The sequence below is a fragment of the Dama dama genome, chromosome 30, assembly GCF_033118175.1.
Source record: "Dama dama isolate Ldn47 chromosome 30, ASM3311817v1, whole genome shotgun sequence".
Taxonomy (NCBI): domain Eukaryota; kingdom Metazoa; phylum Chordata; class Mammalia; order Artiodactyla; family Cervidae; genus Dama; species Dama dama.
Window position 1 is genome coordinate 82,232,727 of NC_083710.1, and position 22,044 is coordinate 82,254,770.

Sequence of the window (22,044 nt, forward strand, 5' to 3'; positions counted from 1 at the left end):
TTGGAACAGGGTGGTCAACCAGAGCCGAGGCTACAAGACTCAAATGCTTCAATGTTTCTGTGTGGTGAATAGAATGATTTGTTAATTTGTAGATCCCTGGAGCAGAGAAGAGAGGCAGATGAGCGTTTATGAAATTTTACTTTTTTTAGGTCATGAAGGTTTAGGACCACAGACTCCTAACCCAATGGACACATTTAAAAAGCAAATCCAGACAAAGATTAATTTTATCAATTGTAATTTTTTTGTGTTTACTTATAAGGCTACGATGCTTGCTCAGTCACTAAGTCATGCCCAACTCTTTGCGACCCCATGGACTGTAGCCCGCCAGGTTCCTTTGTCCATGGGATTCTCTAGGCAAGAATACTGGAGTGGGTTGCCATTTCCTCCTCCAGGGAATCTTCCAGACCCTATAGTGATTTTTAAGTGGATTTAGACAGACATTACTCACATCAGCAGGAACAGATCAATGATTCCAGGAAATGTTAGTCAGGGTTCCCTAAACAAAAGATATCTGATCAGATTAGCTTGGGCTAGGCGGAGTGCTAAGTGTTCCCTTTGGTTATTAAAAAATATGCATAACTATGTTAAAGTATTGCGGAGACTTCAGTGGGGGAGAGAAAAAAACCTATTGAACTTCATCTGCAGTTAACAAACTAACTTAATTATGCAAGGAAAGTTGATTTTTCTTGGAACACCAATTAACACTATAGAGAACAGTTTTTCTTTCAACCTCAGTTTGGGAAGAACTGCGTTAACTAAGACCATGGGTAATATTATTATCAATAAAAATTTTAACTCGAACCCTAAGGCGAAATTGAATCCATTGATTTAGTTTCTTGACTGTGTGTAAAACTCTTGATGATAATCTGGCCAATCCATTCTAAACCGAGGTTTTCTAAATGCATTGTGTGGTCATGTTTTCTGGCTTTTTGTGTGTGCTCTTCACCTCGTCTTCTTGGGTGTCCTGTGGCTAACTTATACAAAGCCAGCCTGTCTTGGCTCAAGTGGTGGTCAGGACACCCCAAATAATTCTCTGACCCCATCTAAATGTCAAGAACCATGAAGATTCCTAGGTTTTATCCTTTCAAGCTAACACTGCAGCCCAGCACTGTGTCAGGGGCGCTGGGAGAAGACACAGCCCGGCTGGGTGAGAGACGAAGGACTTTACTATTCTCTGCAGAGCAAGCACCTCGTGTCTCATGTGTGTGTCAGCTTCTTTTGTCCCTGAAGTCACGGGGGTGGCAGAGAGTGTCCTGGACGCTGCACCTGGGCTGGCTTTTCTTCACAGCTGAGGAACCCCAAGCTTAGAAAACCTCAGTCTTTTTTTAACAATGGGCTGCAAGGAAACTTGCCTGATTTTTGCCCAGGAGGGAGATGACATTTTTATTGTACTGCACAATAAACGTTTCTTTCCCATGCTCTGGAAGGAGACACCGTTTATATCTTCCAAAGCTGTGTGCTGTACAAACCATTCTTGAAAGAAGAAAAGGCGGTCAGCACCTTTATGCAAAAGATGTGTAGAAATGAGAAAGACTCCAGCGGTGTAGTCTCCTGGCACTAAAATCTGTGTCCCCAGTTGTGTGCTGTTCCTTGAATTCCTGTAACCACCTTTCTGCTCTGTCACCATAGTATTTTTTTTTTTTTTAATTTTAAATAAAATCTTGGCTGTGTTGGGTCTTCACTGTGGCATGTGGGCTTTCTCTAGTTGCAGCCTGAGGGTTTAGGTGCCTGGTGGCATGTGGGATTTTAGTTCGCCTCCCAGGGCTCAAACCTGCACCCCCTGCATTGGAAGGCAGACTTGGAACCCCTGGAACACCAGGGAAGTCGCGCACAGTGCTTCTTGAGCTGCTCTGGAAAGCAGCACGCGTGTCTGGGGAGGCAGTGTCCTTCCCACCATACTCACCGCATCCAGCTGGGTACCAGGTACAGAGGAGACGTTTGGCAAAGTCTGTGAAATACAGGTGGGAGTGCTTTAAATGTTTCCTGGATGGGTTTTCAAGTTTATTGCCCCAACTACCCTAGAAGAGGAGTTGATGAAATTCCAGAGCTATTTCAAATCCTAAAAGATGATGCTGTGAAAGTGCTGCACTCAATAGGCCAGCAAATTGGGAAAACTCAGCAGTGGCCACAGGACTGGGAAAGGCCAGTTTTCATTCCAATCCCAAAGAAAGGCAATCCCAAAGAATGCTCAAACTACCGCACAATTGCACTCATCTCACACGCTAGTAAAGTAATGCTCAAAATTCTCCAACCCAGGCTTTAGCAATATGTGAACCGTAAACTTCTAGATGTTCAAGCTGGTTTTAGAAAAGGCAGAGGAACCAGAGATCAAATTGCCAACATCTGCTGGATCATCGAAAAAGCAAGAGAGTTCCAGAAAAACATCTATTTCTGCTTTATTGACTATGCCAAAGCCTTTGACTGTATGGATCACAATAAACTGTGGAAAATTCTGAAAGAGATGGGGATACCAGACCACCTGAACTGCCTCTTGAGAAACCTATATGCAGGTCAGGAAGCAACAGTTAGAACTGGACATGGAACAACAGACTGGTTCCAAATAGGAAAAGGAGTACGTCAAGGCTGTATATTGTCACCCTGCTTATTTAACTTATATGCAGAGTACATCATGAGAAACGCTGGGCTGGATGAAGCACAAGCTGGAATCAAGATTGCCAGGAGAAATATCAATAACCTCAGATATGCAGATGACACCACCCTTATGGCAGAAAGTGAAGAGGAACTAAAGAGCCTCTTGATGAAAGTGAAAGATTAGAGTGAAAAAGTTGGCTTAAAGCTCAACATTCAGAAAACTAAGATCATGGCATCTGGTCCCATCACTTCATGGGAAATAGATGGGGAAACAGTGGAAACAGTGTTAGACTTTATTTTTCTGGGCTCCAAAATCACTGCAGATGGTGACTGTAGCCATGAAATTAAAAGACGCTTACTCCTTGGAAGGAAAGTTATGACCAACCTAGATAGCATATTAAAAAGCAGAGACAGTACTTTGCCAACAAAGGTCCATCTAGTCAAGGCTATGGTTTTTCCAGTGGTCATGTATGGATGTGAGAGTTGGACCCAAAAAGAAAGCTGAGTGCCAAAGAAATGCTTTTGAACTGTGGTGTTGGAGAAGACTCTTGAGAGTCCCTTGGACTGCAAGGAGATCCAACCAGTCCATCCTAAGGGAGATCAGTCCTGGGTGTTCATTGGAAGGACTGATGTTGAAGCTGAAACTCCAATACTTTGGCCACCTCATGTGAAGAGTTGACTCATTGGAAAAGACCCTGATACTGGGAGGGATTGGGGGCAAGAGGAGAAGGGGACGACAGAGGATGAGATGGCTGGATGGCATCACTGACTCGATGGATGTGAGTTTGAGTAAACTCCAGGAGTTGGTGATGGACAGGGAGACCTGGCATGCTGTGATTCATGGGGTCGCAAAGAGTCAGACACGACTGAGTGACTGAACTGAACTGAACTGAACCCTAGAAGAAGGAACAGGAGGTCTCATGATTTTAGTCACTCAGGGGAAGTTTTCCTTTAACTTTGTTGTTGTTCACTTGCTATGTGATCCCATGGACTGCAGCCCACCAGGCTCCTCTATGCATGGGATTTCCCAGGGAAGAACATGGGGGCTGCAGCAGCTATGCAGAGGTGGTAGGACTTAGCAATTGACGGCTGTGAAGATGGAGAAGCACAGAGCAAGTGGAGTGCTGGTGGCCAAGTAGCAAGCGTGCTGGGACCGTGGTGGCCGTCAACCACGTGTCAGGGACAGCTGCAGCCTCCCACAGCAGATATGCAGGACTTGCAATGTCTGAACAGGGTCTTAAAAGATGTTTAGGTGGCTTCTGGTCACAGAAACGGAAAGGGGAGATGAAATAGCATGTGAGAAAGAATACAGACAGAAACACAGTATATTGGGGTGGGGGAGCACCCAGGTTATTATATATACTTTCAATTGATAATAGTTGTATGTACTATATATATATATATATATGTATGTATATATATATAGTAAATTTATATATATGAAAAGATGAAGAGTTTGGAGGAGATTTGACCAGACTATTGCCCATCAGGTCAAGCATCCAATGAAGGGTCATCTTGTGTCCCCCAGTGACCCCAGAGCGATCCCAGGTTTGATCTGGGCTCTCTCTTATTTCTCCCTCCACTCCCAATAAACATGGATCTAAGAGAGCACTGGTTCATTGATGATGGATTGAAAGTCAAGCTATTTTGCTAGGTGATTTTCAAAAGTAAGCACTCTGCAGATTTCAAGAAATTTTTTTTCTCTTTGTAAATGCTTCTCAAGGTAAATAGTTTCCAGAAATGGAGGTGAGCAAATGGCATTGATTGGAGAGGTAGGAATCGTTTTTCCCTTTAAGAGTTCTGAAGTGCTTATCATCTCTTTGGCTTTTGTCTTGTATCTTGCCTTAACTGGTCATTGCCTATTGACTCTTTGCTGGTGTCATTTGCATACATTGTCAGGCGCCTCATTAAACATTTCTGAGTGGCTAACATCCTTTGCCAATGCATGCTTGTATTATTGAGTACCCACAGATAATTTGGTAGTGTGTTAGAGGATTGGGTTTAGTATTGCAAATGCCCTCGTGGTCTCCTTATGCAATTAAGGGAGAAGTCCAAGAATCAAGAGAATGTGCTGGGAATGAGAGTTGGTTTATTTGATTCTTTGTGTAGATTCTGGAATAATCGGTTGATTTTAGCAGACAATATGGGTCTTTATTGCCTGGAACTCAGTGCACTAGAAAAGAAACAGCACAGTGAGTGAGCGTGTGAGAGAGAGAGAGAGAGAGGGAAAGAGGTCCGGGGAGAGAGGATTAGTTTATCAGTTTGTCTTTTACCAATAGAGCATGCTTAATAGGACTTAATTGTACTCATATATTCTTATTTTCACTACCAAATATCTTTCCATTTTTGATGCGTTCTCTTTATCTTGCCTTAAATTAAGAGAAAGCACGAGAATTTGGGATAACTAATGCTCAGTTAGTGTGTACATCTTGAAACATATTCCCCTTTTCTCTGGCTGTCTAATGATTAGGTTTCAGTAATTGCATTCAGGCATTGTTGAGCCGGAGAGAGCAGCGAGCTGTGTGTTTGGTCGCAGGCTGTCTGTCTCCATCACCTTTCAGTCTTCTTCCATAGATTCTAACTGCAGCCACTTTCCTCTAATGGGAACTCGCAGAAAACCAGTAACATCCTCAGTAAAAGGGTTAATGACATTTTCTTCTCCTCTGGGGCCCTTAGATTCTGCTGAATCCCTTTCCAGGACTGAGGAAATCCTATTAATGTCAAAGGAAAAGCAAATTCTGCTGTACGCGCCGGCACGCGCCCTGTCTCTGGTCATGGGTGATGGTGAGTACCGTATTTCCTCCTGGAACCCATCTGAGCACCATTTGAAATCTGTTCCCATCAGACCCTGGGTTTGACCAGAGGAGGGGTGTCATGGGCAAGGCTGCCCCGTGAATCATCAGATCCAACCTGCTTCTGTTCAGGTTGTTAAACATTTCTTTGGTTGAGTCATGGGGAGATTTCCCTCCTTTTGAAAGAAAATGGGGAGTAGGGGTGGCAAATAAAACTGGAGAGAGAGACAGAACAGGAATCCTTTACAGGTACAAATTTATCGGTGAGATACCTCCCTCCATTCCTGCCAAGAGAAAAAAAGGGGAGGCAATACCCGGAGAAAGAAAGAGCAGTATCTTTCCAAAAGGTTTTGAGAATAAATAAAGCATATACTTCGTTCCTTTGGGCTTCCCAGGTGGCGCTGGTGGTAAAGAACCCACCTGCCAAGGCTGGAAGCATAAGAGACACGAGTTCAATCCCTGGGTCAGGAAGATCCCCTGGAGAAGGACATGGCAACCCACTCCAGTATTCTTACCCAGAGAATCCCACAGACAGAGGAGCCTGGCAGGCTACAGTCCATGGGGTCGCATAGAATTGGACACGACAGAAGTGACAGCAAGCCCACACACTTTATCCCATTTTTTATTGCCCTGGAGCAATGCTTCTCAAACTTGTATGAGCATAGAAATTCCATGGGATGTTGTTAAACCACAGGTTCTTATTTACTAAGTCTGGGATGAAGCCTGAGATTCTGTATTTCTAACAAGCTTCTTGGTGATGCTGACACCATGGGCTACACTTGGAGTAAAAGCGAGAGCAGGAGCTCACAGAGTGTGGTCCCTTGGCTAGCAGCATCACCTAGAAACCTGTTAGATCGGAAATTCTGGGGCCGCAGATTGATTACAGCGGGTGGAATGCACCCACTTCTGAAAAAAGATATCTGCTCTCTTATCTATGGATCCCGAGACTATACTACCTACAAAGGGAAGTTTGCAGATGTAATTAAGGTTTCTGGACTTTTAAGATCGGGAGATTTTTTTGGATTACCAAGGGGCCAGTCTAATTATGATGAGTCCTTAAAACCAGAGAACTTTCTCTGGTTGGAGTTAGAGAGATGCAGCAGAAGAGAAACTTAAAGAGATTCAAAAATTCTGGGCTTGCTGGAAGGGGCCACTTGGAAAGCATGAGAGGCGTGCAGGAAGCCCCTACAGGTCAAACTTGGCCTTTGATGAGAGCCAGCAAGGACAAGGGGACAACAGTCCTCCAACCACAAGGAACTAAGTTTGGTCACAAGCTGAATGAGGGCAGAAGCAGATTCTTCCCCAGAGGCTCCAGGAAGGGAGGCAGCCCTGTCAACGCCTTTGGTTTCAGCCCCATGAGACTCTAAGCAGAGGCCCCACTAGAGCTGTGCTGTATGTGAACATCTGGCCCACGGAACTGTGAGATAAGGGCGTTGTGTTCTGACGCTGCCCAGTTTGTGGTAATATTACAGCAGCTGTAGGAAATGGACACATTGACTGAAGCAGAGGCTCTGAGCAGGGGAGTCTTGACAATGCTTTAGTAAGTTCTGCGGTCATTCTTGCAGGTTGTGGAAAGATTATTCTCTAAAACGTGCACAAAACCCAACATAAATGGGGTTCTGCCACTTAACAGCTGTTGCAACCTCCCTAACATCCCTAATCTTTCATTTTCCACTTTGTAAAATGGGGTTAATAAAACAAAGTGTTGATGGGAGAACTTTGGTGGAATCTCTGGTGGAATATTTCACAGTTCTTATTATAGTAGATCCTCAAATGTTACCTTCTGTCCTTCCTTTCATTTCCTTCCCTGGACATACTGAATGCAAACAATTATTGATGATTCTGATGTCAGCTCTCTGAGGCTCAGGGCTTGGAGCTTGACCTTGATCGTCATTGTGTAAATATGAGCTGGAGAGGAAAAACAGAATCACAGGAAGGAGATGTAGGTTTAATTTAAAAGCAATTGCCCTGCTCAGCTTAATTGCTACTCTTCAAAGCAGAGAACAATGACAACGCTTCCCTTGTTTTTAGAAAAAAATTCAGCACTATTTAAATCTGGATATAGAATATTTGGTTCTGAATGTGACCTTTTAATCATGGAACTAGTGTAAGTCAGTACTTTACATCATGCAGTCTTTGTAGTGGGACCACAACTGCACAATGTTTATGTTCTGTACGTTCTTAAGAATGCAATGTACTAATTCTAATTTGCCAGTCTGCCAGAGTGCTCTGATGCTCATTAATTTTTAAAGTTTCAAGTGTGTGTGTGTGTGTGTGTGTGTGTGTGTGTTTTCATTTGTATCCACCCCTGAGCTGGAAATATTTGCTAATTCTTCCTGGTTTCTCCACTCTGCATGGTGAGCTGCCTCCTTGGACAATTACACATTCTTCTCCTCCATGATCTCTACAGCCTTTTCTTGCTGACCATCCATCACTGTGTGATGAAATTTGTTGATTGGGTTTACTTTGCAAATGATGCAGTTTGCAGAGTCCCAGGTTCATAGTCATTTTCCATTGCTGTCTAGACGAGACTAAAGCTCTCAATCAATCAACACTTCTAGATTAATTTTTCCCTCTCTGTGAAATAAAAAAAAAGTGAATTAAGAGTTAAACTAGGCTTCCTGGCTTATGTATTTATTAATCAATCAACCTTGCACATAATACTAAATTAATGTTTATGGTACAATATCCGCATACTGATTTCTGTGTCTGCCAGCTCCAGTGCTGTGCTGAAGCAAGATTCTATCTGCTGTGAGCAATTTTATAATGAGCTGCAGCCCTGGAAACATTGAAACCCATTTAAAAAGTGATCTGAATAATTTCTCAGAAAAAATTAAATGGGTGAAAGATCATGAATAAGAAGTAAATATATATTTAAATAGCATCAGGATGGCATTATTCTATTATTCTTTACTGTCCAGCTCTTGGTTTTAGTCATAGAAAACTGCATCTGGGTAATTTGGGAAGGGCTTGGGGGACTCCCTGACTTACAGATGCTCTGCCTTTAAATATATTAATACATAGAACCCAAATCCCCACGTCTACATCACATTTCTTATTGTTACATGTATTAAATGCTCTTAATGCCCAGAAAATGATGCTAAATATTCCTTTATGATTAACGTGTTGATTTCTGCAACAGTGGAGTATAGAAAGTTACCTAAAATGTGATCCTCAGACCAGAAGCGTTAACATCTCTCAGGTTCTAACATCACTTGTTAGAATGGCTGACTCTCAGATTCCAGATCTTCTGAATCAGAATTTGCATTTGAACAAAATCCTAGGCAGTTTGTTTGTACATTAGAAGGTGGGAACTGGTGGAGTAAAAAACTGTCTGGGAGGTGGGCCTGTGGGGACCGTGGAGTATCAAGGACAGAGGTGGTGAAAGACAGTATTGAACAGAACCATGCTTCTCGTCTGCTCACTGGCAAGTCCTGGAGGTTTGGGAAGAGTCTGTTGTGCTTTCTTTATGTTTGCGTTCAGAAGGATGCATGTGTTAAATGGTTGAGTAGTGTGAGGGTGTGGTTTATAATTGTGCGCTCACAGAGCAAATCTGTATGGCCTGCATCCCATCTTCTGATGTAACGTCTTCCGAACTTTAGCATGACCTTGAGTGAGAAGCAGGGTGGACAGTGGGAAACCTAAGGGTTTTGTGGCTACCCAGAACTAGGTTTTAATTCCAACTCTGATATTATTAATCGTGTCTATGGTTTCTTTCTGTGTGAAGTAGGCATAATAGCAATGTGGTCACTGATAGACTACGTGAGCTGATGCCTAGGAAGTTGGAAGTTTAGTGACCAGAACCAAGTAGGTATCTAACACATATGTCATTGCTTATTCTTTTCTACAGATCATTGATTGATTCATTGTTGTTGTTGTTCCCTCGCTCAGTTGTGTCTGACTCTTTGTGAACCCACAGGCTGCAGCAGGCCAGGTTTCCGTGTCTTTCACCACCTCCCAGAGTTTGCTCAAACTCATGTCCATTGAGTCTCTGATGCCATCCCAAAATACAAATCTATCTGTCTGTTCATCTACCCATCCAACCATCCATCTGTCTACTATCTGTTTATGTATCCTTGCTCCTTTCTTTCTACCTCTCTTTTCCTTCTGTCTTCTGATGTCAGTGATCACTTCCTATCTTTCCACCTGGCGTGCCATCTCCACCATCTCCAGTCCCTTTCCCACCATGGCAAGTGAAGACATGGAGGCAAGTCAGGTCCTTGGGAAGAGGTGCTCCAAACAGCTGAGCTTGAACATTATTGATGGCTATTGTATTAACATTGTGTGTCAGTTACATCCTGCTTCCTGGGCTGCTACTTTCTTTTTGCCAGATGATGTCTGGCATTTCCCAGAGCCCGGAATTCCTTTTAATGTGTTCTTAGGGATCTGTTGGCCAACTGAGATAGGCTTCGTTCTGGGTTAAATATTGCCATGAACATTTTTTCTTGGGCTTTCCTGGTGACTCAGTGGTAAAGAATTAGGCTGCCAGTATAAGAGACTCGGGTTCGATCCCTGGGTTGGGAAGATTCCCTGGAGAAGGAAATGGCAATTCACTCCTGTGTTCTTGCCTGGGAAATCCCATGGACAGAGGAGCCTGCCGGGCTACAGTCCATAGCGTGGGAGAGTCAGACATGACTTGGTGAATAAACCATAACAACAACAACATCAACAATAACACTTCTCTCCCAGTCTGTTCCCCATTCCCTGGTTACTTCTGTAGTAGTATCTGATGATCCCATAAATACATCTAAGGAAGAGGAGAGTCAGTTTAGGCTTCTGTTGGCGTTCAGGCTTTGCATGCAACTTCCTGAGGATGTGGGTAGGAATGAGGTGGACGCACACCTTACCCTGTGTCCTCACAGGAAGGCTCTTGAGCTCAGATGTCTTCATGTAATCTGTGGCAGGACCCTGACATTGAGAGAACAAGATTTTGATACTGAGGCTGATCCTTCAATGTGAACTGGAATTATTCCCCACTGAGCCGAACTTCTCATTTATCTTGGACGTGACAAAAATCTGCTCTGGCATATGGTTTCACCTTGGATAAGAGAAAAAAAAGTCATTTTAATTGCTAGTTAAGACTGCTGGGCTACTTTAATTTGCAGGCTCTTTATTAACTGTGATCTATTTCATTTAAAGGAGTCATAACGGAGGTTTGGTGTGAACCTCCCAATGATTAAATTTCACAGGCACTGTTATGGGACTCGAGGTCACCCTTTTGGAGACTCTGAGCCACTTATGTGTAAGAACGGAGCAGACTTGACGTGTAGGCAGAGTTCGCATACATAGTAGGTTTTTAATCCATGTTTTTTGAACTGTGGTATTGGAGAAGACTCTTAAGAGTCCCTTGGACTGCAAAGAGATCCAACCAGTCCATCCTAAAGGAGATCAGTCCTGGGTGTTCATTGGAAGGACTGATGCTGAAGCTGAAACTCCAATACTTTGGCCACCTGATGTGAAGAGCTGACTCATTTGAAAAGACTCCGATGCTGGGAAAGATTGAGGGCAGGAGGAGAATGACAGAGGATGAGATGGCTGGATGGCATCACTGACTCGATGGACATGGGTTTGGGTGGACTCCGGGAGTTGGTGATGGACAGGGAGGCCTGGAGTGCTGCGGTTCATGGGGTCGCAAAGAGTTGGACACGACTGAGTGACTGAACTGAACTGAACTGAATCCATGTTTGGAAACTTGACAAAGAGGATGTCTGTGTGCTCCCTCCCCCTTTTCTTTCTTCCTCTTGTTGTCTCCAGTGGGGGCAGAACATCATTTCTCCTCACTAAATCTCTCAAGTTGAAACATACACAGCAAGAGTGGCTTAAAAAATCCACTACAGGGGTTGAAGGTGAGTCCATCCAGCCAATTTCCTTATTCTAGTGACTTTGATGCAGGCCAGAAGAACAGTAGCTTCTTCAGATAGTACACCTATTGCGAAATAGAGACCGAATGATGGTGTTTAGCCAGTGGGATGTAAGTTCTATCAAGCCAAGAGTGGATCTTGATGGAAAGACTATATAATACTAGAATCCGTGAGACCTGTGTTCTTGACGCCATGCTATGCATCCCCGAACTGTGACCTGGAGCAAGTGGTTTCTCTCTCTAGAGCTCAACGGTTTCACCTGCAAGACCCGAGGCTGGAGATGGAAATCTAGTTCTGGTTCCAGAGTTCTCAAGCTCTGTCGTTCCCTCTCACGTCCCACTCAGATAACAGAGCCTGGATTCTGGCTTTGCTTTTATCTCCAACTTGTGGTTTGACTCAGGTCAGATGTTCTAGGTCTTCATCTCCACGTGTCACTCTGATTTGTGAGGGATATTCCTGGGGTTTAGCCTTGAAGAGGCTAGTTGGACACATTTTGAAGGAACCGACGGGAATCTCAGTGTGGTGTCTCTGTGTGTGTCTCCTGGGTTACCAGAGGCGACAGAGCACAACTTACTCCTCGTGATGACTCAGAGATGTTAGTGGAGCAGGGACATCACGCTGACTCATTTCGATGTCTTTGTGCCCTTGGGGTTGTGGAGGTGCCTCCACCCATCACCTCAGTTGAGGACGTGGAATTGTCACAGTGTTCAATGTCTCCATCTCATCTGCTTTGCTGTCAATTTCACTTCTTAAGCTGTTGGTTACCAGGAGAATGCTGGTAATGAAACTTAAAATCAATAATCTTAAACTCTACAGTAGGTTCCCTTAGTTATCTATTTTACACCCAGAACATCTAACTTAAAAGCATATATATATATATATATATATATATAAAACATAACATAACTAACATATATATCGATAGCGTATATAAGTCTAGCTTAGGGAACTCTACTCAGGGTTCTGTGCTGACCTAAATGGGGAGGACATCCAAAAAAGAGGCTGATATGTATGGCTGATATGTACATATATACATATGTATGTATGGCTGATCTGGGTTTACCTGATGGCTCAGACAGTATAGAATCTGCCTGCAGTGCAGGAGACCCAGGTTCAATTCCTGGGTCAGGAAGGTCGTCTGGAGAAGGGAATGGCAACCCACTCCAGTATTCTTGCCTGGAGAATCCCGTGGACAGAGGAGCCTGGCGGGCTACAGTCCATGGGTTCACAAAGAGTTGGACATGACAGTGACAGATTTTATTTTCTTGGGCTCCAAAATCACTGCAGACAATGACTGTGGCTATGAAATTAAAAGATGCTTGCTCTTTGGAAGGAAAATTATGACAAATCTATACACCATATTAAAAAGCAGAGACATTACTTTGCTGATAAAGGGCCATATAGTCAAAGCTATGGTTTTTCCAGTAGTCATGTATGGATTTGAGAGTTGGACCATGAAGAAGGCTGAGTGCTGAAGAAGAATTGATGCTTTCTAACTGTGGTGCTGGAGGAGACTCTTGGGAGTCCCTTGGACTGCAAGGAGATCAAACCAGTCAAGCCTAAAGGAAATCAACCCTGAACATTCACTGGAAGGACTGATGTTGAAGCTGAAGCTCCAGTACTTTGATCATCTGATGGGAAGAGCTGACTCATTGGAAAAGACCCTGATTCTAGAGAAGATTGAGGGCAGGAGGACAAGGGGATGACAGAGAACAAGATGGTTGGATAATATCACTGACTCAATGGACATGAGTTTGAGCAAGGTCCAGGAGATAGTGAAGGACAGGGAAGCCTGGCGTGCTGCAGTCCGTGGGTCTGCAAAGAGTTAGACACGACTTAGTGACTAAACAACAGCATGCACGCACTCATGCGTGCACAGTTCATCAAACGCACCTCTGCTCCAAAGACATGGGCCTTATATGACTCCTAGATCTACCCACCTTTTAAAGGTAGGATGAAGGAATGTCCAATGATGGAGAGATGATGAGAGACCATCAAGGAATGATCTCTCACATGCATTTACCAAAATTGGAAAAAAATAGCAATGGATGTCCCAGAGTAGGAGTAGAAAGAAGCAGAAGTAATGGATAAGGTTCATGCTGTGTTGAGTTAAGCACTGGACCAGGAATTGAAACACTGGGGTTCCAGGCTAGGTTTTGACACTTTCCAGCCTTGACTCATTGGTTGCTTGTTATTGTTTAGTCACTAAGTGGTGTCCAACTCTTTGTGATCCTGTGAATTGTAGCCTGCCAGGCTCCTCTGTCCATGGGATTTCCCAGCCAAGAATACTGGAGTAAGTTGCTATTTGCTTCTCCATCTTCCCGACCCAGGGATTGAACCCACGTCTCCTGCATTGGCAGGTGAGTTCTTTACCACTGAGCCACAAGATACTAAATCTTGGGCCAGTCCCATCCATGTGGAAGCATAAAGTAGGAGCTGCCTTGAATTCATGATATTCCAACCTAAACATCAGTCTTTCGAATCAAATCATGCATGAAACTCCAGCATACTTGCCAGGCAGAAGAGAAGTCACGCTGGTAAAGAGAAGGACTGAAGACCTGTCGCCCCTCTAACTGGCCTTCCCCGCTCCCTCCTACAGCAGCTCTGGGGCAGGTAGCTGGAGCTTCTGGAAGTTCAGTCCCTTGCCTTACTCCTTGCATATCCCTGCCACTCTTGTCTAAGTGGAAGCTGGCTGGCATTTCGGGCCATCTGGTGGGTTGATTGTGGTCCACACCAGTGACTGAATCCAGCATTAGGTAAAGACGCCATACAGACTGTGGAACACTTGACTTATGCAAATACGACCTTATGAGGATTATTCTACGAGGCCTCTAATCACATCTCAGAGATGGAGATTTTTGTCGTGCGGTGTGTGGCTGATTGCCGCGAACCCAGGAAGCTGGGCCAGCAGCTGCCACCACGAGGCGAGGGCCTTTAGACTTTGTTTTGCTGTTGTTCTGTTTTGCCTGTGGATTCTTGCTCTGGCTGCCCGGGTTATTTCAGCATCATTTGTATTATTCTCACTGTGACTGAATGCAATAGCAAGGGGGTATATTAGAAAGGAAAAAATGAAGGTTTAAAGAGGTTTCAAAGGGCCAAAGCCTTTATTCCATTGTGTGTGGATTTCCTTTGGCCGCTTCAACGTTGAAAAGTATTTTGCACAAAAAGTACGTGCATAGAAAAGCATATAAAATGTTCTGCACGTGGTGTAGTGCTTGAATCTCGTTCCTGGAGTTAGGCAGATGGCGGTTCAGAATTTTGTCTTTTAGCTGTGTGTTGTTTTGTCAAATGGCTTACTGTCTTCCAGCCTCAGTTTTTCATCTGTAATATGGGTATGATGAAACGCCAGCACCTTATAAGATTGTCCTGAAGATTAAATGAGAAAATACATATAAAGTGCTTTGCTTTCTGCCTGGCACAAAGTCCTGCTGCTGCCGCTGTTTAGTCATAAATCATGTCTGACTCTTTGAGACCCTGTGGACTGTAGCCTGGCAAGCTCCTCTGTCCATGGGATTCTCCAGGCAAGAATACTAGAGCAGGTTGCCATTTCCTTCTCTAGCAGATCTTTCTGACTCAAGGATTGAACTTGTATCTCCGGCTTGGCAGGTGGATTCTTTATCACTGAACCATCTGGGAAGCCCTTACAAAGTCCTACAATTTACTATTAAATTTCACTCTTCATCCACATTATTGGTAACATTTCCATTTCATAAGTAGCCCCTACATTGGTGTAAAGATGGATTTTCTTTTTTGAGTGCTTAAAAAGCAGAATCTAAATGGAAAATTAGCAAAAAAATGTAGATGAAGGATGAAATGTAAAAAGGTATGGGTTGTGTGCAAATGATAATTAAAATGAAGAATTGTTGTAAGTTGATGTAAAAGGAAAGTGCAAGATTTTTAATGCAATTCTGTGCTTAGCTGTGGGTGGTCAATAGATTTAAAATCTATACCAATATTCAAAATGTAAAAATTAGAGTTTGGGAAGGCTAGTGTCATTTTAAAGCAGCAAAAGTTATCCCAAAATGTTATGATTAATTATAAGGAGACTGTGGCATTGCACACAGCAAATTGTTAGTGTGAATAAAATTGGGCTGTTTCAGGGAGCGATAGTAAACAGAATGTTTTGAAGGTAGGAGACAACACTGTCAGTATTGAAGACCCCAAAGCTAAACATGAGTTCTCTGTCTTTTTCCTTTAAAGCTTAGTGTGTTAGCTAGAGCTAATACAAGCCCTTGCTTATCATTGAGAGCATCCGCATGTACTTGAATGCCTTGGCAAGGCTGCTCATATGTGTGTATTGGAGCCATATGTGCTTTGCAGGACAGCTCGGAATTGAAGGAGTGTGAAAGGGGGTGTGTGGGTGAGGGTCAATGTGATCAAACTCAGGACAGGGCTCAGAGAGGCTGTTCTCATCTTTTGAGATCCTTGGCAAGAGAATAACCATCGGTCCTAATGGCTGAGTGTTGCCTGAGGCTCTCTTCCCATTAAGTGAATTTATATTTTTATTTTCCTGGCTTTCAGATGCTTATGGGTACTCTCAAATGGGCCTTTTACATTCCTGTTTGGCTCATCTTTACTTGGAGTACACCTGGATACTTATGAAAGAGACCTTACTTAGGTTTGCTAAAATGAAAGTTTTATTTCTTTACTTTCAGCCGTAGTAACCCATGTTTGTCTGGAAGTTGGGCAGTCAAGATCTCAGAAGGAGTAAATTGGCACTGCCCAGGATTGTGAAGGACAGGGAAGTCTGGTGTGCTGGAATCCATGGGGTCACAAAGAGTTGGATATGACTTAGCGACTGAACAACAAGAAGTTTGGTCTACAATCTCAACTCCACACGCCCGCCTGACTCTGATCTCTAGGATTTCAGCCCCTCTGTCTTGCCCACTGCCTAGAACACAGAAGGAGCTCCATACATACTTTTTGGATGAATGGAAAAAAACAAAACAAAACAGGATGAATGTCAAATAGACATTTTATCGCCATAAAATCAATTCATGGCTAAGTTGGAGAAGGGAATGGCAACCCACTCCAGTATTCTTCCCTGGGAAATCCCATGGACAGAAGAGCCTGGCGAGCTGCAGTCCATGGAGTTGCAAAGGGTCAGACATGACTGAACACATGTCTAAATACTGAAGACTGAAGATAATACACATGGCCATACTTACAACAGCATTAATTTGTAGAGAGTTGACTTCAGGGCAAGGATGGTGCTAAGCTTTGTATTTGTGTAATCCCCACAACCCTAGCAGGTAGGTATTCTGGTCTTCATTTTAAGATGAATAATACTGTTTTAAAGTCTGGAGAATGTCCAGAAAGATAGCATTATTGTTGCAGCTGAGCCTGAGTGATGGAGAGATTACAGTGATTTGTTCAGTGTTATTCAGCTTCCTCCTTGCCCCAGGGTCTGTTGGCTGGAGAACGGACCACCGTGCTCACTACCTGGGCAAGTTTTTGTCTCAGAACATTTGTCCACTGTCTTCCCACTCTGGGTGACCTGAATTATTTTAGACATTTCTATATTCTAAATCACAAACCCCTAGTTAGTATTTTTTTTTTGCAAAGTAAATTTAGTTTACTCAGATACACTCTTGTGTCTTAGCATATTTCCTTCTTCAAGATTAACCATTTCTAGCTGATTTATTGTTGAACTTCAGTGAGTCAACTGTTCTCATGGAGTAAGAATTTTGCCTCTTGTTCTTTGAGTAACGCCCTTGGGTGCCCTGTTGGACATAAATAGTATTCAAAATGCCTTCTGGTGTCCTGCAATGATATTTAGAGGTGGGGAGGAAAGACTATTCTAGAATAGTTTCAGTGGGAATGTCGCTTGCTTTCTCTCTTATTTTCTCACTCTTTCTCTATTATTTCTTTGGGAGCGCCAATGCCATTAGTAATAAAGAAAAAAATCAATCGCCTTGTAAACAGTCATGGTCAGAATAACTCTCAGGAACAATATCTCAAGAAATGCCAGTGCTTGTCAAAATACAGACTCTGCCAACGGGATGGTTAGCTCAGCCAGTTTACTCCTAAAGTATTTGAATCCACCTTACATTCTCCAGCAGTATATAAATAGACCATCTTCTCCCTGCTAATTTTAAATCAGAAATTGTTATTTGGAGTTAATTTGAAAAAATCAGCTCAGGCTTATTTGCTGTCATTAATTTCATGCAGATTTTTTAGAGCTTTATGAAAATTGTCCTGAACTACGGGCCTGTGAAGGCAATTCACGAACAGATGTTCGGGGTAAGCGCAGAGACATTATGAGGTTTCTAGCAAATGTGCTTCAAACAGTTGGCTTGGGCACAGGCACACCTTTTAATTACACTGAGCTTAGGGTAGGTCAGCATTTCAAGGTTTATCTGAATCGTGCATTACCTTGAGTGCTGTCATCATGTGAAGGGCAGTCACTGACCTTGAAAGAAGAGAGTTCATCACGAAAAGCAATTCAGCAATTGGCCGTGTCACTAAATAACTGAGGAGAGGGAGAAGAGAGAGAGAGAGGGAGAGACAGAGATACTCAGAGAGACAGACACAGAAGCCATGGTTTAAAAATGTGAAATTAATGATCCTGCATAAGTCATCTCTCTGCTTCCCATTTCTTTCTAAGGTGGGACGGTGTGCACTGAACCATCTATATTCTTTTAAGCTCTCCCTGGGCTGCATTTATTAATTGGAACTGCGTGGCCATGTCTTTGTTGTGTGATGTAAATTGGCTTAAACGGGGGTGAAACTTGCCAGCACTGTGCCTGAAACATAGCAGACAGCAAATGGGTGTTGGAGTGGCCCAAGGCTAATGTCTCTGAGACTGTGCTGCAGAGGCTGGTTGCATCACCTCTCAGGAGCCCGACTGTATGTGAAAACTTAATGCTTTTCCCTGATCTTTTTTTCTTTAAATCCTTAAAACCCAATTTCCTTCTCAGTTTCTCTAGGATGAGGAAATCATCCCTATGTAGAAAGAGAATTGTCTCATGTTGTTTTTTTAAGATGCAAATGATTTTTCTTTCCATCTTCCTCCCAGCGTTGTGTTCCCTGTTGTTAAAACTGTGGATTAGGCAAATGGTCCTTAGACAACATATACCTACGGTCTTTGGAAAGCCCCAGAATGTGCTGAAGGGGCAGGCAGTGTGCGCGGTGTCACCTGCCCAGCACAGGCGTGGTCTCTGTCCCCACGTCCTGTCTCGTCTCTGCTCCTCTGTCCACTAAAAAGTGCCTGCGAGACGCTCCATCCCGACCTTACCTTTCCAACACAGCATCTGTGTAGAGAGCTTTGTAAGAATTCTTGCCAAGTAAGCCAGCGAATGTCAAGTGGTGTATGAATATGTAATAGCAGTCATTATCAGTTGATGTCCCGTCTTTGGAAAGAATCTTTTCATTTACTGTGGAGAGAATGAGGGGCAATTTGAAATGGCCCAAGGTAAGTGGCATTTCATACCTTGCCAATCAAATTAACCTTGAACCTTTCTCTGCTACTTAGAATTCTCGCTCGTTTTCTTCTCTCTCCATCACTGAAAATGAAGATGACGTGTCTGAAACCACTCTTTGCAAGTATTGCACTTGATCCTCGTCTCCCGCCCTGGAGAGGAGCGAGATGAACAGTTCTGGGGTGTCAATCAAGCTGATTGAGACTTTAGAGTGGGGGAACCTGTCACCAAGACCCCGTCACCAAATCCAGAAGACACTGCGGTTCGTCAGCTTCGCCGACTCCGCCGCAGTAATTGCTTCTCAGGTTCTCCCCTTCCCACCAGTGTTTGGTCTGCGAACGTAGCCTGATTTGAGTGAGGAAGTATGATCCCAGATCAGAGGTGCCAGATTTGAACATGAAATTCTACAGGGTCTAGACTAATTCTACAGGACCCCAGACTCTCATGTGGAATTTGGAATTTGACTCTTTGATGGAGAGTAGGTCTCTGTGGAGCTCCTCCCTGATTTTCTCTCTGAGCAGACAGCCACCGTTGTGCGCACGCACACAGTAGCAGATGCTTCAATCCCTGCCTCCTGTCAGTGTCGTTTTGTTCAGTCACTCAGTCATGTCCGACTCTTTGCGACCCCATGAACTGCAGCACGCCAGGCTTCCCTGACCGTCACCATCTCCCAGAGTTTGCTCAAACTCATGTCCATTGAGTTGGTGATGCCATCCAACCATCTCATCCTCTTTTGCCCCCTTCTCCTCTTGCCCTCAATCTTTTCCAGCATCAGGGTCTTTTCTAATGAGCCAACTCTTTGCATCAGGTGGCCAAAGTATTGGCGCTTCAGCTTCAGCTTCAGTCCTTACTATGAATATTCAGGGTAGATTTTCTTTATGATTGACTGGTTTGATCTTGCTGTCCAAGGGACTCTCAAGGGTCTTCTCCAGCATCACAATTCAAAAGCATCAATTCTTTGTGTCTCAGCCTTCTTAATGGTCCAGCTCTCACATCTGTCCCTGACTAATGGAAAAACCATAGCTTTCACTTTATGGACCTGAGCATCTAGTACCTTTTAAGTAACAATATAAGTACACTCAAACACACACATAGGAACACACATACTTTCCTTTCTTAATTTGAACCCACCAGATATGACAGGCATATCAAAACTCTACCCTCTTACAGTTAGGGAGTCTGGGAAGGACATGTATCTCTGCTGTATTTGGAATGGATAATCAGCGAGGACCTACTGTTAGCACAGGGAGCTCTGCTCAGTGCCACGTGGCAGCCTGGATGGGAGGTGAGTTTGGGGGAGAACAGATCCATGTATGTGTATGGCTGAGTCCCTTTGCTCTTCACCTGAAACTATCACAACATGGTTTGTTAATTGGCTATACCCCAATGCAAAAGAAAAAGTTAAAAATAAATAAATGAAAGAAAAAAGAAACAGGTTCTTAAAATAATAGCTAGATCTATATGCAGAGCTGGCCCTAGATAAAACTTCAGCGTATAAGAAAAAAAATAAATGTGAGTGTCTTTGACCCACGCTGCTCATCTCCCCCACCAAAAAAACCCACAAACAAACAAGCAAAAATTCCACTGTTTTTAGAGAGGACAAGTCTTAACCCCTAAATAGTCCTCCTGCTTATTTGGATGACGGCTTTAATCCCAGTCTTCCCCTCCACTTCCCACCCCCATTCCTTTATGTTCTTACCTGGATGGCCCACCACTCCACCACTGTGTCTCTGCCATCATCCAACCTCAGTAGACAACCAGTTTCAACAGGACCCAGTCTCCCGGTGCCCATTCTTTTGTCTTGTTACTCATCCTCCTCCTCTCCATGGGAATGACTCCTTCCTTCTTTGGAAATAGCACTTTGTTCTATTTCATGGCATTTGTTGCATCCCATTCTGTGCTACACTTCTATGGTAGAGCTGCATTTTAAGATCTGTGCAGGCAAGAACTGTCTTTGGTTATTCGTGTGTTTCCCACATGGTGGGAGAAGGATTTAAGAAGGCTTTCAGGAGTTTATAGGAAAAGAATAGAAATTAGAAACGGATGAGAAAAACGAGGCCAAGGGATCTTCTCTATAACCTGACAGTATCTAGCAAAGAGTCCTTCGAGCAGAGGGGTGGGGGTGTTGTGAGTTCCCCAGATGAAGGTACTCTCTAAGCCTCTGTGACCAAGTGCAATGAAGCCACAGGCCAGCAGCCAGCATGTTCTTAAGCAGACCAGGGTTTGGGCGGTGTGTGTTGCCACTGTTGATCTCTATTCCATCCAAGTTACAGCTATTTCTGAGCAAATCAATGTAATAAGCATTAAATAATGTAATTTTACCTCCAGGATCTGCCTCCAACCAGGTAGAATGAAGTGGGGATCAGTAAGATCAAGTAAGTGAGTGAGTCTTGACCTTGGTGTCAAGGATAAGTGATACATTGGTTGGCAAACGAGCTGATTCTTGTTTGGGGAAGATTTGGGCAAATCCTTAAAGGCAGCACCGAAATGTTGAGTGTGTGTGTGTAGTGTTTCAGTTGGATTGGAAAGTTCAGACTGAAGGCTGGTTTCTTCCTGGTTACTCTCACTGAGACTGAGGAATATCTGAATGAAGAAGGTAGATGAGATAGTTTTAAGAGTATCCATGTATTTATTATGTCATTATTCTTTCCCTCTAAATACTAATCCAGTCCATTCTAAAGGAAATCAGTCCTGAATATTCACTGGAAGGACTGATGCTGAAGCTGAAACTCCAATATTTTGGCTACCTGATGCGAAGAACTGACTCCTTGGAAAAGACCCTGATGCTGGGAAAGATTGAAGGCAGGAGGAGAAGGGGACGTCAGAGGATGAGATGGTTGGATGGTATCACCGACTCAACGGACATGAGTTTGAGCAAGCTCTGGAAGTTGGTGATGGACAGGGCGCCTGGCGTGCTCCAGTCCACGGGGTTGCAGAGAGTCGGGCACGACTGGGTGACTGAACTGAAACACTAATCCACTAAAATTTAGGGTCACCTAATTTCTAAACTGGTACATTATTTGTTAAAGTGTTATTTATTAAAAATATTTATCTATCTGTTTGGCTGTGTTGAGTCTTCATTATGTCGTGCCGAGTGGACTCTCTGGCTGTGGCTCGCAGGCTTCGCTCCTCCATGGCATGTAGGATCTTAGTTCCCTGACCAGGGACTGAACCCATGGTCCCTGAATTGCAAGGTTTCTTAGCACTAGACCACCAGGGAAGCCCCTAAACGAGTACATTTTTGCGAGTGAAAGGTGCCCTTGCTATTGTCTGGGGCTGCAGCCAGGACATCTAGAGACCTTCTGAAAGGGACTGATCTGTATGGGCAACAATCAACAGGCTGTTGTGATCCTGAATTTTCTCTTATACTGGAAGCAT